Genomic DNA, 13,582 nt, shown 5'->3' with positions numbered 1-13,582 from the left:
AGGTTGCATTTGTACTCAACGTACCTAGTGTAACACGTTTTCTCATTTATCTGTATTAATTGAGTGGCACATGTTCCTCTGAGTTTGCATTTGTACTCAACGTACCTAGTGTAACAGAACGATACTGGAGTATTGCTGTTGCATATTGTATGTATTCGGTACTGTTTAACGCATATACCGAGACACTAGAAGTACCGTTTATTTGCTCCCTGAAACGTTTCGTTACTCGCCTTCCCAACATACAGATCGTGCCAACTTGACAGTTCATGTTCTCAGCGGGCAACGTACCGAATACGTCACTGGCACGTTTTCTTTCCCGCATGCAGCTCGTGTCTCACTCGGGCCGAGTCGGTAGCATTCGTAAGCCTCCAAATCCTTCCCTTCCGCCAGATCGCCGGCTTTTCGATCGCCCACGTCGTCAAATGCGGGTCTCCACACGCTGCGGCGAGTGCCCGGAACACAGCAACTGCCGTCCCGCGACCATTCGTCGTCCTGCCCCTCTCACTGCAGAGTTCGATCACTGTACAGGCGGTCGTTTCAGTCTGACCACCCGACAGCCGATCACCCACTACTACATCCAACAAACTGTGCCAAACAAGGCACTGTCCTGCCTACTAGGGCTGCTGATATTTTTAAAAATATCGGCAATTAGATATATCAATATTTTAAAACATTTCATTATGGGCTCTTGATATATCTAAAACGCAATCAATACATCGATATGTCGACGAAGAAAATATTAACATACCGACCAACAAAAATATCGGCTGCATATTGTAAATATACCGTCAGTTTTAGAGATATATACTTGCGTACTGATTTATTATTAGATATTCTGTACACCAACAAGCCAGTATTCCGCCTATCCCGCCTAGAGCAAGAATTGAAAGGAAAACGATGCACGTTCACGCTTGGCGATAACCACTCTGCTATCAATGGTAATAACTACATGTAAGTGGCACAACAAAAGATGTCCGATGGGTCTGTAGTTCGGCTTCGTCACATATTAGATTCGTCCGGAACACCTCATGTCGACTTCCATGTTTTTTTCATTTCTGTCAACGCCAGCGAGTTAGCAGTTGCAGTGTTAAAATTGCATGGTGAACCTAAACGTTGCAGTTTCTGTTGGAAACTCTAAGCACCGACTACGTCGGTATTTCCTTTCACAAGTCTCCATCCACAGCAAACCAATACCGTTGTCATTTAGTTTATCATTTTCAGAAACTGTTTCTGAAGAATACCGATGTCAAGAAATAGCACACTAGTTGCGTTAAAAATTATTTTTTTTATTTCATTCACACCGCCCCCCCCCCCCCCCCAGTCCGACTTCTTCTTGTGTGCCACACAGTGTGCTTCACACAGTCAAAGATAAAGACTGGACGTGATGAAAATCCAAAAAGTAATAACACTTCTTCACACAGTGATTTGTCCTACTGCTATAATTGCAAAAGAGCAACTTCAAATATTTACCGAAAATTGTGAAAAAATATAATCTAAAGTGAAAATTTTTGATATCGATATACTGTCGGAAAAAACATCGCTGACATATATCGACATTTTTGGAAAATGTACGTAATATCCATTTTTTATCAACAGCCCTAGTGCCAACTGCCAGATTGAAGTTCGTCTTTTGTCATTGGGCGAGAGAAAAACGCTGTTAAAAATGGCTAGCATGACAGAGCTCTAAGATTAAAGATCACCTTACTCGCCTTGTCGGACCATTCGGTGCCGACCGACCGCCATGTCATCCTCCCTCAGTGACGTAATTCAAATGGGGTGTGGATGGGCATGGGGTCAGTACACCGCCATCCCGGCAGTCGTCGGCTTCCGAACTACTTGTCACTCCAGTAGCTCCTCAACTGGCAATAGGAGGCTGAGTAGATCCCACTCCAGCCTCCCATCAAGAAAAACCCCTGGCAGTGCTGAGAAACGAATCCAGGCCCTCCGCATAGCAGTGAGACGAGCTAAACATTCAGCTACAGAGGTATACAAGACAGATGAACAAGTTTTTCCGGAAAAAATTGACGACTGTAATTGTTGTAGTACACGTCTTACCGAGGGGTGCAGCAATAGAGATGCAAGTAATGAAGTATGTCGGCTATTTTTTTTTTCAAGGTCCGATATGTCGCGAAATTAAAACCACACTGGAAATTTGATGAGGATTTGCTCTGATGGGTCGTGCAATGTCCCTAGTACGCCTGGCGACCGGGTCACGTCGCATTTTTTACTATTGAGCGCGCTGTGAGCACGCAAAAATCCTTAGGGCAATTCAATCTCCCGTTTTGTGCGAAGTGCGTGCTGTCATTTGATTTCTTCATCCTCATGGTTCAAATGGTTCAAATGGCTCTGAGCACTATGGCACTCAACTGCTGTGGTCATAAGTCCCCTAGAACTTAGAACTACTTAAACCTAACTAACCTAAGGACATCACACACATCCATGCCCGAGGCAGGATTCGAAGCTGCGACCGTAGCGGTCGTGCGGTTCTAGACTGAAGCGCCTTTAACCGCGCGGCCACTCCGGCCGGCTTCCATCCTCATGGGTTCCATCTGATTTCATGCAGTAAATATAACGTAACTGACATGCGTGACAGCAATGTGCGGTGACGGTGCAGGAGCTATGAAGCAGGACGTACGAGCATTCATGATGCAGGCGGTCAGGGAAGATAAGCGTCGACTAATGATCCTGTTAAGTGAGTGGATCAAGCGATTCGAGAAAATCGAAGGGCACTTCAGAACAAGGCCGAAGAGGAATGTAGTGGTCAGACACTGTCCTTCTTCATGACAATGCTCAGACGCACTCTGCAGCTGCAACGAAGATGCTCCTGTCGCGTTTTCGATGGGAAGTGTTTGATCACCTGCGACCTGACTCTCTCTGATTTTCGTGTCTTTGCTCACATGATGCGCTGGCTGTGAGAACAGCATTTTTGCACAAACAATGAGCTGTAGACCATTCTAAAGAATTGGCGGAAAGCAGAGGCGGACGCCTTCTGTGATGAAGGTATTGGAAAGTTGGTACAACGCTACAGCAAATGTCTAAATCGGAGGGGCGATTCTGTTGAGAAGTAGCTGGAAGATGCAGCTAAACGTTGAAAATATTTTTTTCTGCTGAGATTTCCATTTCGCGACCGATCTAACCGTCAAAAAAAGGCCCTCGTACATCTTTTTTTGGTGAAAAAGAAAAACTAACACCACGTTATATGTTATGAAAAGAAACAGTGAAGGACACAGTTTTTTTACCGCTGTAACAGAAGCTAAAGGCTTCATTTCTCGTGTATCTCTTGGTGAATTTATTTCATGCGACGTTGCTCAACTACCTGTAGATTTTACATCTATTAAATGAGTTTCTTAAATGATAGAGTATATCTTTTATACTACATAAATAAAACGTAAGTCTACATGACCACAATTTGCTCTATTATGATGCTCATGTAAATGACGCTGCAGGTTTCAGGAATCATTTTACATAGTAACTGTGGAGATAAAGCTGCGCTGAATTGGAGGTCTTCATGAGTTCTATCAGCAGCTAGAAGCCTTGCTCATAGGTAGGTTCTGTCATCACACTACTTCTTTTCGTACCTAGCGCCGAGCGAGAAGGTCCTTCCATACCTCACTTGCCGAAGTGTCGCTTGTGTGAAGTTATCCTCGGTAGTGTTCTGTTTGTCGAGTGGGTCGTAGCGCCTCCGCTCCACCGTGCTATTTGTGTTCGTCTACTTGCAGCGGCGTCGGCCGCTCCGCTATGGCTACCATGGTTTCCACGTGTATTCCACGGAAAGATACTGTGAACTTTACCTTCGATAAAACAACGCGACACGTGCAGCCCGGGTCTCTAGCAATCCGCGATTGTCTTGTTGATACAATTCATGTGAACTCTGATTAGATCCACAGCGCTTATTTTTACGCAGACGAGTACGTATTTTACGTGAAATTTATGGATGCCCTTCACGTTAAAAGGTTACTGTCGAGACATTGTTCTCAAGATCCGTTCAAGCATCTCGATAATTCCGATAGCATGGTTTCACTCGCAGATGCTGCAATTGACTAAACCAATCTTCCAGTGTTCAACCTCCTGCCGTGTGGATGACAACTATCTAAAGAGCGTATTGACTCCTTATGGTAACATGCAAAACGTCCGTTGTAAACGTTGGTCTACTCAACACAGACTACAGTCTTATAGTGGAATTCATTATGTGGAAATGCATGTCATTTACAATGTGTGGTTACCGCGTTCGTGTCATGTATACTGGTCAAGAGGGAATCTGCTTCCTATGTAATGAAAGTGGACACATTCGGTCTGATAACCAGCCAAGGGTGTTTGTATTAAAGCAGCCACCAGTGCAGTGTCGCAAATAAATCGGCTCTGAGCACTATGGGACTTAACTGCTGAGGTCATCAGTCCCCTAGAACTTAGAACTACTTAAACCTAACTAACCTAAGGACATCACACACATCCATGCTCGAGGCAGGATTCGAACCTGCGACCGTAGCGGACGCGCGGTTCCAGACTGTAGCACCTAGAACCGCTCGGCCGGTGAAATGTCCTTATCGATTCGTTAAAACCATAAGATTCTATCTGATGTAATGTAATAATCAATGGCTGGCACATTGCCCTGTCCATTTTTTCACTGTGATGTGTAAGTCATTTTTGCAGTGAAAGATTTACTATACAGGTCTGATCACTTCAGATACTTAACATTCCATTAACGTACAGAAAGTGTAGTTGCAAGGTTAGTCAACTGTATCTCATCTCTTTTTCGCCATTCTCAAGTACTTCAGAAATTGTCTAATAACATTATTAAATTGTTTTTATGTGCGATGGGCATAAATCTTCCATACTCTGTATTTGGTGAGTTCCATGCATTTGTGTGAAATGTTCATATCTAATCTGACTGAGCTGAGAAGGTTAAAGGTCAGTTTCTACCCTTAACCTGTCTCTCACGGAGATGATTTCCTTGTGTACATTAATATATTAAAAATTATCCCACCAACTTGCTGATATCCTTCATAAAGAGATATTTATGATTCCGTAAAGATTAGAGCCCATGTAATTCAAAATGCAGTTTTTATTTAGTCATGTTTGAATGTCTTTTAAAAAAAAGTTTTCTTGATGTTTAAATTGAGTCTTTCTGGTTAATTTAGTCTGTAACACAATATTCTGTTGTATTTCTTTAACATCAGCATGAGTGCAAAGATCAAACTGTTTTTGTTTAAATCATTTCACGTATAACATGTGTACATGGTTAGTATATGTACTTAGTATGTATTTGGAATGTGTAACACTGTGCTTTTGTTCGCCTTTCAAGACTCGCTAAAAGCCATATTTTTAATTCTTTTGCAGCAGAGCTACAAGCAGGCAGATAGAAACTCAAACTCAATAAGGGAATCGTAAGACAACGCTCGAGCAAAATTCGTCTTGTTACTTTCAGTACCACTTAGTGTCAGAGCGAAAACCTTATGGTACTGTAGAATTCATAATGACACTTTTCTTTTCTGCTGACGTATTTTTTGTTGTTGTGAATGTATAATTTTATCTATGAACTGCCACATTTTCATAACACCTGAGTAGGATATAGGACGTGAAGTAAATACAGACCTTTTCGAAATCAAAAGTCGGTAATATCCTACTAATTCGTGTTAAAATAGGCACAACTATCTTATAGGCATTTAATGCTTTATTAAGACAGACTGAAGTCATGATGTTTCTGTAGTAAGTTGAATTTAATTTGTATTAGTACAGTGAATATTTTAACTGCGCTTTCTACTAGTTTATTGAACCCAAGAGTAGTCATAAAGAGAAGTTAATCACCAACAGTGTATTCTTTAGCAATATCTAAAACAATCTGAAAATGCTGAAGTAGTTTACAAATTCTACGCCTGTAGAAACCTACTGGTTTTAACGATGCCATTAAACCAGTGTCGTTTGAAGAGTATTATCGCCTAGAAATGAACTGCCTTGATGGTTGACCGATCCAGGGTGGGAAAGGTAAACGTTTACGAGTATATGATCAGAGGGACAAGTGCCTGAGAGATGACTTCCCTATCAATACAAGTGCCTGGGAGATGACTTCCCTGTCAATCTCCTGGATATTTTTGTTTCTCAGATCAGCAGGTTTCGTTATCATGCAGCAGTTGCCGGTCGATTTTCTTACTCTTCGACCGAAATGTGTCTCTATTCTCAGCAATGATTTCCAGCTGTGATGGACACGCCCTTGGGGAAGAATTCGTAGTGCAAAACAAACTTTTGGAGCTATCAGATGGAAAATATTATGTGTTACAGTACTCTTTGCTCCAGTTTACGCCTTTTGGTAGGGCTCAGCCTTTCATTTCTTCTTAGGAAGTTAACGATAAAGGCATCATAACACGTCACCAGTAACAGTATTGCGTAGGAATGCTCAGTGAGCGATCTGATGACACTCAAGCAAAACTGCAGAAATAGTCACTCCGCTGAATTTTGTTGTTTCGAATTAGAGCTTGCAGTACTCCTACAACAGACGTCTGAGCCTTGCCTGTTGAATGTAAATGTCGCATGATGGATAAATGGTAATTCGTCACTTATATCAGTAGTCGAGACTTCCTTAATGTGAAAAATCATTCATGCCAGAACGATCTTTGTTGAAACAAGAATATATTTTTCTGGCGTATTTTTCCCAAAAGCACTCGCTCCCCACACAGTTCAAATCTTACGAGCTGCCTCCTATGCACTCACCTCTCCATTATACCAAAAGTAAATACTGTGTTGCAGATGTTAGACATTTTTCCACTTGCGACCCAGTTTTACAACGCTTAACCATAGTTTCTGATTTTCAAGTATGCAGAGCACTACGTGGCATTACCAGCATAAAAAACTAAGCAGCCTACTTACATAGAATGGCTGTTTAGGTTTTTATGTTGGTAATGCCACGTAGTGCTCTGTGTGAAAATCGCTGACTGCACTATGTGCAGTCTGTGGCTGGTTGGACTCATTGTTGGAATATTCGCTTGTGTAGTGTTGGGCAGTTGGATGTGAACAGCGCGTAGCATTGTGCAGTTGGAGGTGAGCTGCCATCAGTGGTGGATGTGGGGAGAGAGATGCCAGAGTCTTGAGAGGACGATGTGGATGCGTGTCCGTTAGAAAAAGGAAATTTGTTTAATCGGATGTCACAATATTATATATATATTATGACTTTTGAACGCTATTTAGGTAAATCCATTGTTAGTTCACTATCAATATCTTTCATTTGCTAACTATGCCTATCAGTAGTTATTGCCTTCAGTAGTTATAATCTTTTATTTAACTCACAGTACTGGTGCTCGCTGTATTGCAGTAGGTCGAGATTTTTGTGAGGTAAGTGATTCGTGAAATGTATGGTTAGTCAGGGCCATTCTTTTGTAGGGATTATTGAAAGTCAGATTGCGTTGCGCTAAAAAATATTGTGAGTCAGTTTAGTGATAATCAGAATAAGTAAAAATACCGGCTCCATGGCCATTGTTCGGTCTTCACAGCTGAGCTATTTGGCCTCTGTCAGGCTGTTCTTTACATCCACCGCCACCGACATTCTGCTTATGTCTTCTGCTCTGATTCCCCGAGCGCCATCCAGAGCCTCAGTGATCCGTATCCGGTTCACCCTTTCGTGCACCGGATTCAACGCTCTCTTCAGCAGCTGGCGGACGACGGTTCTCCGGTTACCTTTATGTGGGTTCCTGGCCATGTCGGTATCCCTGGGAACGAAGCTGCAGATGCCGCGGCCAAGGCCGCGGTCCTCCAGCTTCGGACAGCTTCTTGTTGTGTGCCTTCATCTGATTTTAGCAGGGTCATTTGTCTGAGCATTTTATCGCTGTGGCATGCCGATTGGTCCACACTTACTGAAAACAAGCTTCGGGCCTGGAAACCTCTCCCCACGGCTTGGACGACCTCTTCACGCCCTTCTCGGCGGGAGGAGGTCGTTTTGGCCCGGTTACGGATTGGACACTGCCGGTTCAGCCATCGCCATCTGCTGACGACTGCGCCTGCGCCGTTCTGCCCATGTGGGCAATTGCTAACGATACGCCACATTTTAACGCCCTGTCCGAATTTCAATACACTGCGCATTGATCTTGGCCTGCCATGTACTCTGGATGACATTTTAGAGGATGACCCAGGAGCAGCTGCTCGCGTTCTTCGTTTTATCCACTTGACAGACCTGTCTAAGGATATTTGATTATGCTGTTTTCTTTTAATCCCTTGCCTGTTAATGTGCCTTTTATAGTGTTGTCCTTTTTAGTTGCTATTTTAACACTATGCCTCGCAGTCCATTCCTAATTTAGTCTTGGCGCTAATGACCACTGTAGTTGTGCGCCCTAAAACCACAAAAAAAAAGAATAAGTAAAGAGAAAACTGTCTGAGTACGATCAGTTTTGCTCAACTGTTTGAAAATCAAATAACGTAAGAGTTTTCCCAGCACTGTCATTCTTAATTTTTCCAAGGGGGCGTTTCATGATGAAACGCAAACAATCACAGACGAACTTTGGAATGAGGTGAATGGAGCATGGATGGTTACACCATGCCGGAGACAAGAATGGCATCAGATAGTGGTTTTTTTACGAATGCAGGCTCTATGTGTTTGAAAATGACGGCCGCGTTTCAGTACGCAGCAGACAGGGGGATCGGCATGGTAGTGACTGCATTCGTCCAATACATACAGCGCCAAATCAAAGCCTTACGGTGTAGGGTGCTATTGGGTACAACCCTAAATCACACTTGGTGCGTGTCCACGGCACTGTGACTTGTGTGACCTACATGAATGACATCCTGCTACCTTTAGCCATAACCTTTCTGGAAAGCACCCCAGACGCCATTTTTCAGCAAGACGATGCTAGACCACATGTCGCTGCGCGAACACATGTCCTCTTGGCGTCACAGGATGTCAGCCTTTTGCCCTGGCCCGCCATATCACCAGACTTGTCTCACTCGAGAATGTGCGGAATGTGGTGAAATCATGGGTGCAGCGCCGTGATTCAGTGCCAACAACCACAGATGAACTTTGCAACAGTGCCAATCTGGGCACTGACACGAATGATGACGAGGACAACACAAACATCCAGTCCACGGGCAGGCGCTTGCCAGGTAAACCAGACTGGAATGGCAACATTTTTACAAGAGCTGCAAGAAATGTAACCTTTTCTAAATGAGTGAGACCCACAGCGTCTTTTACATAACGTACAGTAACTGCAAAACTCAACAACTCAAAAGATACTGCTACTGAACCTACAAACCTATCCACATATACATCGGCTTCTGCATCTGTTACCTCTACAGCAGTTTGCATTACTTTCGACGGTGGCTTCTGAGCGCTACAGTGGTATTCAAACTTTCATTTATTTCATTGAAGGTGTTAGTTATTTGAATTTTGTAACAGCTTTATCGATACCATTACTTACCTTTCTGCAGTCGCCAGCATTTCAGAAATCTGGATATAGTTCATTTAGCAATTTATCAGTTGTAGACGTCTCTTCAGCCTAGAGCTCAATTTGCCGAAGCTTTCCCGTAACACTGAATTGAAATTTAAAAGTATTGTCTTGGTTGCACCTTAGTTATTCACACATGGTCCGAAAAACTCCGATGCTGTTGCCGATGTATGATGCACAAAGCATTTAAACGCTTGATATTTATCTTCATTGAACGCTTGACTACGTTTCTCACAAAACACAAATGGTTGTGCTCAGCAGAAGCCCACAGTCGTTCAGCAGCTGTCGTTGCTCACTTAGCAGTGCCACGACCGACTTACACTACGTGCATAAAAGTATCCGGACACCTGGCTCAAAATGACTTACAAGTTCGTGGCGCCCTCCATCGGTAATTGTGGAATTCAGTATGGTGTTGGCCCAACCTTAGCACTGATGACAGCTTCCAGTCTCGCAGGCATACGTTCAATCAGGTGCTGGAAGGTTTCTTGGGGAATGGCAGCCCATTCTTCACGGAGTGCTGCACTGGGGAGAGGTATCGATGTCGGTCGGTGAGGCCCGGCACGAAGTTGGCGTTCCAAAACATCCAGAAGGTGTTCTATATGATTCAGGCCAGGACTCTGTGCAGGCCAGTCCATTACAGGGATGTTATTCTCGTGTAACTACTCCGCCGCAGGCCGCACATTACGAACAGGTATTCGATCGTGTTGAAAGATGCAATCGCCATCCTCGAATTGCCTTCAACATTGGGAAGCAAGAAGGTGCTTAAAACATCAATGTAGCCCTGTGCTGGGATAGTGCCACGCAAAACAACAAGGGGTGCAAGCCCCCTCCATGAAAAACACGACCACACCATAACACACCCGTCTCCGAATTTTATTGTTGGCACTACATACGCCGGCAGATGACGTTCACTAGGCATTCGCCATACCCACACCCTGCCATTGGATCGCCACATTGTGTACCGAGATTCGTCACTCCACACAACGTTTTTCCTCTGTTCAGTCGTCCAACGTTTACGCTCCTTACACCAAGCGAGGCATCGTTTGCCATTTAAGGGCGTGATTTGTGGCTTATGAGTAGCCGTTCGACCATGAAATCCCAAGCTTTCTCTCCTCCCGCCTAACTGTCATAGTACTTGAAGAGAATATCCTGATGCAGTTTTGAATTCCCCTGTGATGGTTTGGACAGATGTGTGCCTATTACACATTATCACCCTCTTCAACTGTCGGCGATCTCTGTCAGTCAACAGACGAGTTCGGCTGTACGCTTTTGTGCTGTAAGGGTTCCTTCATGTTTCCACTTCACTATCACATCAGAAACAGTGGACCTAGGGATGTTTAGGAGTGTGGAAACCTCGCGTACAGACGTATGACACATGTGACACCCAATCACCTGACCACGTTCGATGTCCGCGGAGCGTCCCATTCTGCTCTCTCACGATGTCTAACGAGTACTGAGGTCGCTGATATGGAGCACCTGGCAGTAGGTGGCACCACAATGCACGTAATATGAAAAACGTATGTTTTTGGATGTCCGGATACTTTTGATCACATAGTGTATGATAGCGTTACATTCCAACAGTCACAGGGATCAGTATCAGTATCTTTTCAAGAGTAAACTGTTTTACAAACGTTCAGGTACATTTCATGAGCTATGATGTTTTTAATGTAAGAAACTGCAAATTAAACATAATTATTTTTTGCTATACAGCATTCGTGGATCAGGTGTGCAAGGTTAACTAATAGCGAGATTTCACAAAAACCATTGTAAACAATGATGAGATAGGGTGTCAGTTATGAAACTAAGAGTTCATCCTATCTCATGTGAAATATTCAGGTACTCTTAACGGATACTTCTTTCAAAATCGAGTGAGAAACGACTCGTAGGGAAAAATTCTGGGAAATTAGAAACACCAGTTTTCTTTTTCCAGTTATTAATATATTTCATAAAAACTAAGTCCATTGTCAGATTGGGCATACTATCACTTACATAAAAATATTTTTATAGCAGCAAAACAGGACAAGAAGGCCACTCTAGTAACCTCGGTAAAGACACTTTGGGCTATGGCGGATACCCTCTGTGGTTATGAAATTGCAATGGTGTAGCCGATGTATTTATATGAGTGATTGCTTTGTGTTCTTCTTCTTCATCATCATCATCATCATTATTATTATTATTTCTTTCCTTTCTCAGACTTCATGTCTGGTTAAAAATGGGAAGTGACGCGAACCTTGATCAAGCATGACTTCCTTTTAACTGTACGGTATATGTTACATTGCATTTAGGAACTTTCGGGTAATTGAACATGTATCAATAATTACAGATTTCTGTAGTTGTGTATATATGTTTGGATGTAGCTGTATTGCGTTGATGTACTGGTGGATATTGTGCGGTATGACTCCTGTAGTTGATAGTATAATTGGTATAATGTGAACTTTATCTTGATGCCACATGTCCTTGACTTCCTCAGCCAGTTGGATGTATTTTTCAATATTTTCTCCTGTTTTCCTCTGTATATTTGTTGTATTGGGTATGGATATTTTAATTAGTTGTGTTAATTTCTTCCTTTTATTGGTGAGTATGATGTCAGGTTTGTTATGTGGTGTTGTTTTATCTGTTATAATGGTTCTGTTCCAGTATAATTTGTATTCATCATTCTCCAGCACATTTTGTGGAGCATACTTGTATGTGGGAACGTGTTGTTTTATTAGTTTATGTTGTATGGCAAGTTGTTGATGTATTATTTTTGCTACATTGTCATGTCTTCTGGGGTATTCTGTATTTGCTAGTACTGTACATCCGCTTGTGATGTGATCTACTGTTTCTATTTGTTGTTTGCAAAATCTGCATTTATCTGTTGTGGTGTTGGGACCTTTAATAATATGCTTGCTGTAATATCTGGTGTTTATTGTTTGATCCTGTATTGCAATCATGAATCCTTCCGTCTCACTGTATATATTGCCTTTTCTTAGCCATGTGTTGGATGCGTCTTGATCGATGTGTGGCTGTGTTAGATGATATGGCTGCTTGCCATGTAGTGTTTTCTTATTCCAATTTACTTTCTTCGTATCTGTTGATGTTATGTGATCTAAAGGGTTGTAGAAGTGGTTATGAAATTGCAATGGTGTAGCCGATGTATTTATATGAGTGATTGCTTTGTGTATTTTGCTAGTTTCTGCTCGTTCTATAAAGAATTTTCTTAAATTGTCAACCTGTCCATAATTTAGGTTTTTTACGTCAATAAATCCCCTTCCTCCTTCCTATCTGCTTAATGTGAATCTTTCTGTTGCTGAATGTATGTGATATATTCTATATTTGTGGCATTGTGATCGTGTAAGTGTATTGAGTGCTTTTAGGTCTGTGTTACTTCATTTCACTACTCCAAATGAGTAGGTCAATATTGGTATAGCATAAGAATTTATAGCTTTTGTCTTGTTTCTTGCTGTCAATTCTGTTTTCAGTATTTTTGTTAGTCTTTGTCTATATTTTTCTTTTAGTTCTTCTTTAATATTTGTATTATCTATTCCTATTTTTTGTCTGTATCCTAGATATTTATAGGCATCTGTTTTTTCCATCGCTTCTATGCAGTCGCTGTGATTATCCAATATGTAATCATCTTGTTCAGTGTGTTTTCCCTTGACTATGCTATTTTTCTTGCATTTGTCTGTTCCAAAAGCCATATTTATATCATTGCTGAATACTTCTGTTACCTTTAGTAATTGATTGAGTTGTTGATTTGTTGCTGCCAGTAGTTTTAGATCATCCACGTATAGCAAATGTGTGATTTTGTGTGGGTATGTTCTAGTAATATTATATCCATAATTTGTATTATTTGGCATGTTTGATAGTGGGTTCAGAGCAAGGCAGAACCAGAAAGAACTTAATGAGTCTCCTTGGTATATTCCACGCTTAATCTGTATTGACTGTGATGTGATATTATTTGAATTTGTTTGGATATTAAGTGTGGTTTTCCAATTTTTCATTACTATGTTTAGGAACTGTATTAATTTAGGATCTACTTTGTATATTTCCAATATCTGTAGTAACCATGAGTGGGGTACACTATCAAAAGCTTTTTGGTAATCAATGTATGCGTAGTGCAGCGACCTTTGTTTAGTTTTAGCTTGATATGTCACCTCTGTATCTATTATCAGTTGATC

Source organism: Schistocerca serialis, chromosome 7 (genome assembly GCF_023864345.2).
Source record: "Schistocerca serialis cubense isolate TAMUIC-IGC-003099 chromosome 7, iqSchSeri2.2, whole genome shotgun sequence".
In the NCBI taxonomy this organism is placed as follows: domain Eukaryota; kingdom Metazoa; phylum Arthropoda; class Insecta; order Orthoptera; family Acrididae; genus Schistocerca; species Schistocerca serialis.
The sequence above is the reverse complement of the archived record's forward strand: the minus strand, read 5'-3'. Positions refer to the sequence as shown.